Raw genomic sequence first — 12,349 nt, 5'->3', positions numbered from 1 at the left:
TTAGCATGGTCCATTTATGGTTGTCTCAAGGTGTAACTTGGAGGGTGTGAGGCACTTTTACAAACATACATTTACAAGATGATTGTGATTTATAAAGGGTAAATTGCATAGAAAAATGTGTATGCCAGGTGTTATAAATCTGTTTTTTTGCCATATACATTTTCCTGATTTTTGGCATATACATTTTTGCATGCTTCAAATCACTTAAAGTTTTATAAAAGAGGCCTAGGAGAGGTCTCATAGCAGATGAAACCGTTTATTGAGGATTTAAATACTTTTAAATAATTTGGTAAGCACTTGGGTATTTCCTTTAATTCATCTTTAAATAAAAATGAAGTTATTTTACGGTTTCTGTAATTTATTTTGAAGATACTGTACCTTGAAATCATTTCAACATATTTTTACATGTGCCAAGTTGATTTACGGATATCAGAAAATCATTTTTCATTTTCATTTCTTTAAATATATCTTTCAATCATTTCAGTATATCTGGAATGTAAATTTTGAAAGATATATTTATATTGCTAAAAATGGCAACATGCCTTTAATAAAAACTAGAATAAAAATCTGCTTAGATAAAGTTGACATTTAGTGATATCTTAAATAGATATATTTAAATGAAGATGTTAGAAAATGATTTAGTGTTATTCATAAACAATTTAACAATATGTTTTAACTTTAGTTCATGAAAATATCTTAAACTGATTTGTAGACATCTTAATTGCATTTGAAGCTTCAGTAATTGATTTAAAAGATGTTTTCAATTATTTGAAAATACATTTAAATCCATTTGAAAAATTCTTTAAAAGATAATTTGGCTCGCCATTCTCCCTGATATACAGTAGATGGGAATGTTTTCTGTTTCCTGCTTCCTTAAGTCCACAACCAGCTTCTTGGTTTTGCTGTAATTAAGGGAGCTGGGAAGCCTAAAATCCAGTAGCAGAAGGTAGCATTGTTGTTGAGAAATCTTCTGAAAAGAGGAGCAGAGTCTCCAGAAAGGCAGTCAAAATTAAGATTTTGTTGCACAGCATAAGAAACAGTTGCAGAGCACATAAAACCATCTCAGTTCATGTGCCCAGTGTATTGGGCGCGCTCATTTTTATTTCACTTCTAATCATAAAACATCCTCATTTCGTACATATTCTCGTTACCCACTTTACATGATATCTTCACAATAATGACTTCATGCTATGCCTATTTTCATAACAATTACCTCACCTTGTACACTCCTTTCCCCTAATAATAATCAGTCTTTTCATAACAATCATTAGGACTCGAAGGCTGTACTTGCCACCATTCCTCACATTCTCACATTTCTAATAAAAATTGGTAGCCTTTTAATTAATCAATCCTCATCATTAAGTTGGAACTGGGGTGACCCATATATGAGAAACAGAACTGTTCAATTAATAATTGCTTGTTGCACTAGCATCCAGTAAGACTAAAATCATAGGCAGCTGTGCTGGTAAGCACAAGCATGCAGCTTCACTGATAAGGGCTAAGCTGCTGGAGCTGAATGTAGACAGCTGTTTTGATAATCAACTCTTAAACTCCTGTATAACTCAATCTTAGCTAACACAATGCAGCTTGCTTTTAACTTGATCAGCTAGAATATTCATAATCCTTAAAATATAAAATTAAATGCAATTTAAAAATGTTTATATATTAAAAATGTTTATGTGCTAGCGTGCAAGTTTACTTCATTTTCTTGAAGTTTAAAGGGCCTTGAAGGTTTGCAGAAACTTGTTTAGACTTTGGTGAGTGAAAAGGCCCAGCAGAGCCGCCATGTCCCAAAACAAAAGCTGGTTTACTCAGTTCCCTCAAAAACACAGCATCCTTTATTCATAGAGAACAAGGCAAGTGATAAACAAGCAGGCCACATTAAAAACAAAATCAGCGGCATTTAAAATAATAGTGCCTGTCTAAGCCATTTAAAAAGATGTCAAGCAACTCTGTTTAATAGTCAATAGTCCTAAAACTAATAACAAGGCATATTGATCCTTGACCTAAACCTCAACAGCACCAAGTCCCAAGTCTTAGAGCTTAGTGATCAGCTTAGATGGTGTAACAGTTTAAAATGCTGGGCTGTAGAATTTAAACAGGACTCTACAATAACAGTTTTTTATTACTCATACAGTATGTGCCATATGAGAAGTGCAAGGGATATGGCATCCTTTATTGACTTTTTGTGACAGTAGGTAAAGTGAATGTGGTCCAAACTGTTTGGAATACTTTTTTTAATGAGTTAAATGTTCTTTCCCCTGGTCACTGCTCTGTTGAAGTAACTGTAGTAACAATAACAGCCTGTAATCTCCTCTAACGTGGATTGCAGTGGGCTCAAAGGAATTTTCAGTTCATTTGGAAAGGTCTTATGCTTCTCTATAATGAGATCTCTAACTTATTTTTTACGTGTTCTTTTATTTTTAACTATCTGTTGAATTTTTATAAATGCACAATATTTACTGTACAGGTGAATTTAATATTCAAGTTTACCTGGTTGGTGAAGTCCATTGGTATATTTTTAAATCTGGTGATTTCTGCCTTTTATTTTTGCATAAATTATTGAAATTATTTCATTTTTTTCACACTGTATTTTTCATCAAGCACCATTGCATTCTAAATCAAACAAAACAAAAAAGTAACCTGCATATTGATCCTCATATTGCATATTGCAGTGTTTTTAACCAGTTGCTCCCTGTTAAGGAGAGGTTTCAGCAACATGTACAATATGTTTATACAGTTTGTTTTAACTTTTTTAAACACATCTTTAATGGGGTTTTATCCCAGCATTACATAGCTGTATTCAAACCTATTTCTGCTCTTATCACATGTATTGTGTATTCCATGAAATAAATATCTGTGTATTTTCATTATACTGATTATTTAGTTTTGTTACATAGTAGAGCATAGTAATGCTCTCATGAACTGATTATTTTGAATAATCATTAAACCATCTTCTATTTCAGTGCACAACAATTTTTTTGAAAATTCTTGCTTCCTGAAAAGTTTTTCCTGACCGGTACCTACTGGCTATGCACAAATATAGTTTTGATTTTACTGCATCACGTAGGAACTCTGAGAAATTGACATTTACAGTATATGTTTACTGACAATAACGTATTTAGTCACGTTTATGTTCCGCATAAGCTATTAAATTCAACAGAATTTAAAGTGTTTTGCTCCTGATTTTCTTTTGTATTCAATGTCTGGTGCATCATGTTGCAGTGTCCAACAGTAGTCAGCAAACATTGACGGATTCCAGTTGCCCTGGTATCGTTTCTCCATCGTAGCAATGTCCTAGTGAAACCTTTCACCATGTTCGACACTGACAGCACCGAGACTTGCAGGGAAGAAGTTCAAGTGTGAGTGGAGGAATTTAATCTTGAGTGACATGTTGCAGTTCATTGTCTTGTATGCTTTGAGAAGTTTGTCTACCAGCTGAATGGAGTTTGGGGCTCTGTAATTGCCCAGAAAATTGTCAACAATGTCTTTGAAGGCTTTCCAGGCAATTTTTTCCAGCGCAACTAACAGATCTTCAAACCGCTTGTCACTCATAACATGTCTGATCTGGGACCAACAAAAATGCCCTCTTTGATCTTGGTGTCAGTTATTCTTGGGAACATCTGTCTTAAATAATGAAAGCCTTCCCCTTCCTTGTTCAGTGCTTTCACGAAATTCTTCATGAGTCCCAGTTTTATGTGAAGAGGAGGCAAAAATATCTTTGCCGGGTCGACAAGCGATGTGCCACATTTTTCTGTCCTGGAACTAACTTTTTATGGAGTGGCCAGTTCTGTTGAGAATAGTGTGACTGGCACGGCTGTCCCATTCACAGATGAAACAATGGTACTTTGTATAGCCGAGCTGCTGTCCTAGTAACAGAGCAATGACGCTAAGATCTCCACATATATTCCAGTTGTACCTGCTATACTGGACATGCTTCAGCAACAGTTCCATATTCTCATATGTTTCTTTCATGTGTGCTGCATAGCCAACAGGTACTGAAGGATAAATGTTGCCATTGTGTAGCAGAACAGCTGTCAGGCTTAATAATGACGAATCAATGAATAGATGCCACTCTTCCTTGTTGTGATCACAACCCAAGGCCGTGAAACAATCCTTCAATATCACAACAGAAACAGAGACTGTCGACTTGTGCAAAAAATTTGGTTATCATGATGACCAGAAATTTTTGTACCTGGTGACAGCAAACACCATTCCTGCAGTCTCAAACCCAGCAGCTCGACTTTTGCTTTTGACAAACCCAAATCTCTGATCAAATCGTTCAATTCGGACTGTGTTATCAGATGTGGATCGCCTGATGAGCACGGTTCAAAATCCGGGTCAATGTCACGGTCAGTACCCTGCATTGCAATTTCTTCATCTGGTTCATCTAAGGTCCAGTCCTCTGGTGGTTTCGGAATTGGAAGACTGTTGTCATGTGGCACGGGAATCATCGCTGAAGGTAGTTTAGGATATTCAACTGACTTCTTATTTTTGGCAGAGAAAACAGACACATTAATCAAATAGAAGTCCATCACATGGTGTTTCTATTCTTGCCATATCATCGGAAAAGCAAACTGCATCGTCTTTCGAGTGCCTCTGAGGCAGGCTCTCAGACTGACAGCACATGTCACATAGCAAATGTGAGGCGCCCATTCCTTGTCTTGATCACCAGTTTTGCAGCCAAAATACAGATGATAAGCTTTGTTCACAAGAGCAGTCATCCAACGTCTCTGAGGCGCTAGTGTATATTCCCCACAGATATAGCAGAATGTATCACGGTTGTTACGACATTGACGAGACATCACCCGACACGAAAATGTCTATAAGTTTACTTACTGTTATATTGCTACAGATACTATATTGTACTTTACTATACTGATACTATACATACACAGTGACTATCTATATTAACCAAATTAGGAGGATCGGTGTATGCAAGCCACCTTTACAGCATTCTGAGACAGCGTCAAGCTCATTCAGGCATGCCCAGGATGTCAACTTCCATAGAACAGCTTCCAACCTGGCCTGATTCCATGCCTGGACATGCCCAGTCTGCACAAACCGTGGTTGATAAGTCACTTATGGGAGTGAAAATGTTTGGATACAAATATAAGAAAAAATCATGACAAAACTAAAGATGCTCTGAAACGGTATGTGATGGGTAAATTTTGATGTGATATTCATGATCAGCTCCCAAAAATCTATAAGAAAAACCCAACAGTGTTCAAGAAGCAAAAACTTTGTTGTGCAGTGTTTTTATTATTTCTCTTACCCCACAATGACTCATATCTATTTGTTTTTCAGTAACTGATCAGCTCTTTCAATTGTGTTCACTTTATTTGTGTTTTTTCATGACTGAGGTTTACTGCAGCTTCTCCACCTGATGATGAAGTGTTTTTGATGTGTTAGTTTGATGCCCTTCTATAGGTATAATCTTGCATTTAATTGTTATCTATTATGCATACAGTGTTCTTGGGTTGAAGGCAGCTGTTCTCCTCATTAAAATGTTAACCTACTTCAAATAGCAATAGCAGAGTTCTCTATGTGACCAATAAAGACTGGCAAAATACACTATAATGTATATATAATTGGTTTAAGCCAACAATGTAAATCGTGTTCATGTTTTTAAGAGCACTCAATTGTAAGTACTTTTGAAAGTAGAAAGACCTTGAGATAATAGTTGTCATTCATTGCTTCATTCACAATTTAGTTTTACACATTAAGTTTTGAGTTGTCTTAAATATACTAACTTTCAGGAATACATTGCAATTTTGGCATTTGAAATAATTATAAAAACAAGAAATTACATATTATGTTTGTGTGGCACAGTAGCTGGTTTTATGCTGACACAAAGAAAAAAAAGTTTAAAGGGTTTTTGCTCAGATATATAATATGATGAAACAAAAGTACACAGTTACCACAGATCACAGAAGCATGATCAATATTCATCAAGATATATTCATTTTGAGACCCACTGCCTCTCTGAGGCAGACAAAAGATTGTAATGGAAGATGAGGGAAGAAATTTGGAGGTAGTTCATGCCCCCAATATCCTAAGATCCGCAGCCATCTAAGCTCTCACATATAACCCTGCTGTACATGACTCTTGTTTCGAGTGACTGTTGGGGAAGGGTTAGAGAAAGAGAGAGAGCATTCTACTTTAAGATGTAACCCACAAATTAACAGTTATACAATACATTGTGGATCATACTATTCAGATTCCAGGAGACATGCAAATGCTTTCCAAAGAAACTAAGATATTTTTACTTTCACTGGTATGACAAAACAAATTGTTGCAGGCCTGTCAGAGAGTTTTACAATCCCTAGAGATTCAGTTGTATCATTCATTTAGTCTGTCATCTTTTTCTAGGTCAGATTCTCTTTCCATGTATCTTCAAAAAAAAAAAAAAGCACACACTGAAGGTGCTCACTTTAGTAGTAGTGGTAGTTTGAAACCAAAATCAAAGAGCATGAAATATAATCAGACTGCACATTGTGTCACCTAAAGTACATGATGTAGTGAGAAAATAGACTGGAAGTATATAGAAAAACTTATACTTCACACATTTCTGTTCAAAGGAGCCATTCTACCTGAAAACCATACAAAAATAATTAAACAAATATGTCACCCATAAATGATATTTTAATATGTTCCTTAACCCATGTGTTGAAAAATGAAAAATTTTTAATTTAAGATTTTTCAGGAAGAAGGCAGATTAAAGCATTAATGATACAATAGGCCATATTCTGACCAGTGCTGTACAATGGAAAACAATATAAAAAAAAAATCCTTAGATTTAATTCACATCATTTGTGTAGCCACATGCTAACAGCATACTAAAATTGTTAAATACATTCTTCTGGAAAAATTAGCACAGGGCACAAAGAGAAAACTAATTCATTTGGGAACTGAGTTTTTGAAATGAAGAAGGACCCTTCACCAATTAATAATTATAAGAGGTGCCCTCCATTCTTTGCTGAATAATGCCTTGGTCTATAGTCTGATGACTCACAGAGGTAGAACTCCAATCTTGATGTTGTGGTATCTGCTACTGGCCCTTCGCTTTCAACAGTGCATCTAAACTAGTGTCTGGCTTCAGAAATCTGGGCTTGTTACATGTCATCTTCAGTGATGTTCTAATACTTCTAATACTTGGGGCTTGTAACTCCCAGCATTGTATAGGGAGAGTTTTTGTAATGTCATAATAGACAAAAAAATCATGAACTTGACACTACTAGAAACTGGGAGAGTAATGGATAGGACTCTTCTATAACTAGTCATCTCAGCACACCTTTTGTGATAGGCCTCTCTAATGCCATTGTTGTTAATAGGAAATTGCTATAACTCAAATGGTTGACCTCTCCCAGAAATGCCTATGTTACATTAACAATGTTCTCTGACTGGACTTTGCCCTGTATTTGGCTCTGCTACTCAATATACTATGCTGACTATTAACAAAATGTATGCAGTGCTGAACTGAGAAGCACCATAGAATATCGTTTAGTACATGTTTGACAACGTAACATGACACACAGCTGTTTATCGCACCAGCCTTGTTTTACACAATACTAAGGAGCCATGGGTGTAGCCGTGTTAGGGGTGAATTTCCTTTGCTCTTGTATCACCTCGATGCTGTGCCAGTTCTCATGCAAACCTGACCACTGATTCTGCAGTTTAATATATGTTTTTTTTAACTTTGGCTTATAGAAAAATTACTTTCATTCAGAATTGAAACTTCAAGGATCTTATTTTTATAAAAAAAATTAAGCCATATATTTCAGTGTCGTCATTAACATCTTAATTATTTTATTTTTCTAATACAGGTATAAAATTAGATTTAATTAAGATTTGTATTTTGTTGGTGAACACACTTACTTTTCTTTGGATTTGAATGCAGAGAGCTTCCTAAATCTGCCGCAATTTTTACTTTTGTTTTGTTCACGTTTGCCAGTTATTTTTAGTTGTACAGTACCCACCTATGTCCCTTAACTGGAATAAGTTGAATCAAAGAACTGGATAAAGTTCAGTATCCTGTATTTCAGTATAGTGTTTGATTACATTTATATGCAACATTAACTATTGAGTACTATACTTAGTAAAGAAAAAAATATCTGAAATAAGAATTGGTTTAAATGGGGAAAAACACTATTGGATTATTTTTCTTGTCTATTTTATGTCATTTAAATTCAATTGGTATTAATTGTTCATGAATACCTTCTATAGCATTTCTAGTAAAATTAAGGAAACGCTGCTGGTTATAATATAAGTAACCATCTATTCTGGTCTCCATAACCAGTTTCTACTGAGAACGTGCTTGTTAAGGTGGTTAGATTCAAAGCCTGGACTAGGGTTTTTCCTCGCATGGATGCAGTAGTCAAAAACTAAGTAGGAAAGGGGGACAGAGGAGAGGGAGCAGGTGTCTTGACCTTAATTTGAAAGAGTCCTCGGGGATCATGACCACTTGCATATGCAGCTAAGACATAAGTTCCTGAATCATGCAAAGAAGGATTCTTTAGAGTAATGATTAATGGGTTACACTGATTTATTTATTTAACAATCGCTAGTCGTCATTAACATCTTAATTATTTTATTTTTCTAATACAGGTATAAAATTAGATTTAATTAAGATTTGTATTTTGTTGGTGAACACACTTACTTTTCTTTGGATTTGAATGCAGAGAGCTTCCTAAATCTGCCGCACTTTTACTTTTGTTTTGTTCACGTTTGCCAGTTATTTTTAGTTGTACAGTACCCACCTATGTCCCTTAACTGGAATAAGTTGAATCAAAGAACTGGATAAAGTTCAGTATCCTGTATTTCAGTATAGTGTTTGATTACATTTATATGCAACATTAACTATTGAGTACTATACTTAGTAAAGAAAAAAATATCTGAAATAAGAATTGGTTTAAAATGGGGAAAAACACTATTGGATTATTTTTCTTGTATCTCTCTGACCCTAAATTGAAGTGGTTTTCAAAATATGATGTAGTCTGGAAAGCCATACTTTTACATTAGCCTTCTCCCATTAGAGCTGTAGTTCATATTATATGAATGCTTGTTTACCATATCCACTAACTGCTAACACCCATTTGGCTGGTGCTCCTCTGCATGTTTAAGAAGTGACCTTCTCCTGGAGAATTACTACACCCTCATAAAACACCTTCACCACTTAAAAATGTCATCACCAAAGATGTAACCTAACGTTGGACTGACATCCAGCTTGAACCCTTTTTTTGGCAAAACCTTATTCTTGAACATTTCATTGGATAGTAGAGTTTGGTTGTATTGGATTTCCCTGTGAAAATCTGTGTGGGTTTTCTGCTACATACTCTGGTTTTACTCCCATATCCCTAAAGAAAGATTAATAGATAAATGGAGACTGGTTCTTTTGTGTTTGTGCATGATTGATCCCTGTGATGGACTGCAGCCCCATCCAGGTGTAGAGTTGTGTGCCCAGTATGGTTAGGATAAGCTCCAGCAACAAAAACCAAGAACTGGATTAATCAAGTTATGTTAATTTATGTTATGTTACTATATATGGTCCACTGCACAACAAGTTCACATTTATCAAGAAGAGCACTAAATAAAAATTGAACCTTGTATTACAGCTTTACTACTACATATATTGTTAAACCTTCAGCTGATGACCACTATAGTGTTTGTCATCTGATACAACAACAACAACATTCATTTATAATAGCACATTTTCATACAAATAATGTAGCTCAAAGTGCTTTACATGATGAAGAAAAGAGAAAAAAAGACAAAATAAATAAATAAGAAAAATAAGACAAAACTCATTAACATAGAATAAAAGTAAGGTCCGATGTCCAGGGAGGACAGATAAAACTAAAAAAAACTCCAGACGGCTGGAGAAAAAGTAAAATCTGCAGGGGTTCCAGACCATGAGACCACCCAGGCCCCTCTGGGCATTCTATCTAACATAAATGACCAGTCTTCATTGTATTTAGGGTTCTCATGGAAGGACTTGATGATGATTGTCATGTGGACTTCTGGCCTTTAATCCATCAATGTAGGAACATCATGGTGCTTTGATTAAGTGGTGGTGGCGCAGGTCGCCACCACAGGAAACGGAGAACAGAAGAGAGAGTAGGGGTTAGTACGGATTTTGGAGCCACCATGAATAGTAATGATAATTAATTGAATATAAAGAGTATCAGAATTAAACTCAAATGAAGTTTTGAGAAAGCCATGTTAAAGTAATGTGTTTTAGCAGTTTTTTTAAGTGTTCTACTGTATTAGTTTGATGAATTCCCATTGGCAGGCTATTCCAGATTTTAGACGCATAACAGCAAAAGGCTGCCTCACCACTTCTTTTAAGTTTAGCCCTTGGAATTCTTTTTTTTTTTTTTTTATTAATTTTATTGCACTCCATACAAAGCAATCAAGTTTTTACAAAAAGAAAAATAGAGTTAAGAACAGATCGATCCCCACCCTTGAGAGCGAGAGCAAGCCAAACGTAAAATTTAAGGCTTTAAACATACCTAAATTAATAAATTCTCTGTGCTTTATGAACTTATTTTAAAATATTACTGATTAGATCCTGCCATGTTTTGAAAAAAGTCTGTACGGATCCTCTAACTGAGTATTTGATTTTTCCAATTTCAAATAATATAACACATCAGTTTCCCACTGACTTAAAGAGGAGAGTTTGGGTTCTTCCAGTTTATCAGAATAAGTCTGCGTGCCAAAGTGTAGTGAATGCAATCACAATTTGTTTGTCTTTCTCCACTTTAAGCCCTCTGGAAGAACCCCAAACACAGCTGTTAATGGGTTAGGAGGGATTGTGAGTCCAAGGCTGTCTGAGAGGTAATTAAAACTTTTTGTCCAGAATAATGTTAATTTGGTGCAGGCCCAGAACATGTGACCCAGTGAGGCTTGGGCTTGGTTGCAACATTCACAGGTTGGATCATGCCCTGGAAACATTTTGGAGAGTTTTAGTCGAGACAGATGTGCTCGATATATAATTTTGAGTTGTATAATTGTATGCTTTGCATATGGAGCTTGAGTGAATTCTCTGCATTGCTACTTTCCACTCCTTTTCTGATATATTAATTGAGAGATCTTTTCCCAGTGTCCTCTTGGATCTTTGAAAGGAAGGGATTGTAAAATGATTTTATATATTGTAGAGATGGAGTCTAAGTCCTTGAAATTGAGCAATATTTTTTCCAGCATGGATGAGGGTGCAAGATGAGGAAAATCTGGAAGGTTCTGTTTAACAAAGTTCCTGATTTGAAGATAGTGAAAGAAATGTGTAGCTGGAATGTTAAATTTGGAATGTAATTGTTCATAGGATGCAAAGACGTTGTCTATATAAAGATCTCTAAGCAAGTTAATTCCAAATTTTTCCAGATATTAAAAACTGCATATGTTTGTGAAGGTTGAAAGAGGTGGTTCTCTTGCAGAGGTGCCACAGATAGAAGCTTCTTCGTCTTAAAATGCTTTCTACATTGGTTCCAGATTCTGTGAGTGGAGCACAATTGGGTTATTAGTGTATTGCCGATAGCGTGTGTTTATTGGAGCACAGAGCAAGGAATACAAAGAAGTACTGCAGGATTTTACTTCTATTGCGGTCCAAGCCTGTGTATGTTCTTCTATTTGTGTCCAGGTTCTTATCGCCTGTATATTTGCTGCCCAGTAATAAAACTGGAAGTTAGGTAGAGCCATGCCGCCTTCTGCCTTTTGTCTTTGTAGGGTCGCTCTTTTGATGCGTGGATGTTTTGAATTCCAAATAAATGAGGTTATTGTTGAATCTAATTGCTTAAAGAATGATTTATTAATGTATATTGGATGTTTTGAAATAAAAAGGAGCTTAGGAAGAATATTCATCTTAACAGTGTTAATTCTTCCAGCTAGTGTGAGATGAAGGGTTGACCATCTATGCAAGTCTTGTTTAATTTTTTCCATGCAGACGCGAAATTTTGTTGATAAAGAGCTTTATGTTTACTTGTGATGTTTACCCAGGTATTTAAACTGTTCTGCAATGATAAAAGGTAGGGTGTCTAATCTAATATTATATGCTTGAGAATTCACTGGAAAGAGTACACTTTTATTCAGATTAATTCTGAGACCAGAGATCTTTTGAAATTCTGTGAGTGCTGCTAAGACTGCAGGCACAGAATTTTCTGGGTCCGATATATACAGTACCATGTCATCTGCATATAATGAGATTTTCTGTTCCAGTCCTTCTCTGCTAATCCCCTTTATCTGATCAGTATTTCGACAATGTATTGCCAGTGGTTCAATGGCAATGCAAACAGCAGCGTGACAAGGGCATCCTTGTCTAGTGCCACGCTCTAGTTTAAAGTAGTCTGAGCAAATG

General features: G+C 35.6%; 1 protein-coding gene across 4 annotated transcripts in view; it reads left to right on the top strand.

The window, feature by feature from the left end:
- Window positions 1–12,349, top strand: part of LOC120532652 (inactive N-acetylated-alpha-linked acidic dipeptidase-like protein 2) — a 2,009,486-nt gene that overhangs the window by 194,075 nt on the left and 1,803,062 nt on the right. The window lies entirely within an intron of this gene.

Source organism: Polypterus senegalus, chromosome 1, assembly GCF_016835505.1.
Source record: "Polypterus senegalus isolate Bchr_013 chromosome 1, ASM1683550v1, whole genome shotgun sequence".
Taxonomy (NCBI): domain Eukaryota; kingdom Metazoa; phylum Chordata; class Cladistia; order Polypteriformes; family Polypteridae; genus Polypterus; species Polypterus senegalus.
The sequence above is the reverse complement of the archived record's forward strand: the minus strand, read 5'-3'. Positions and strand labels throughout refer to the sequence as shown.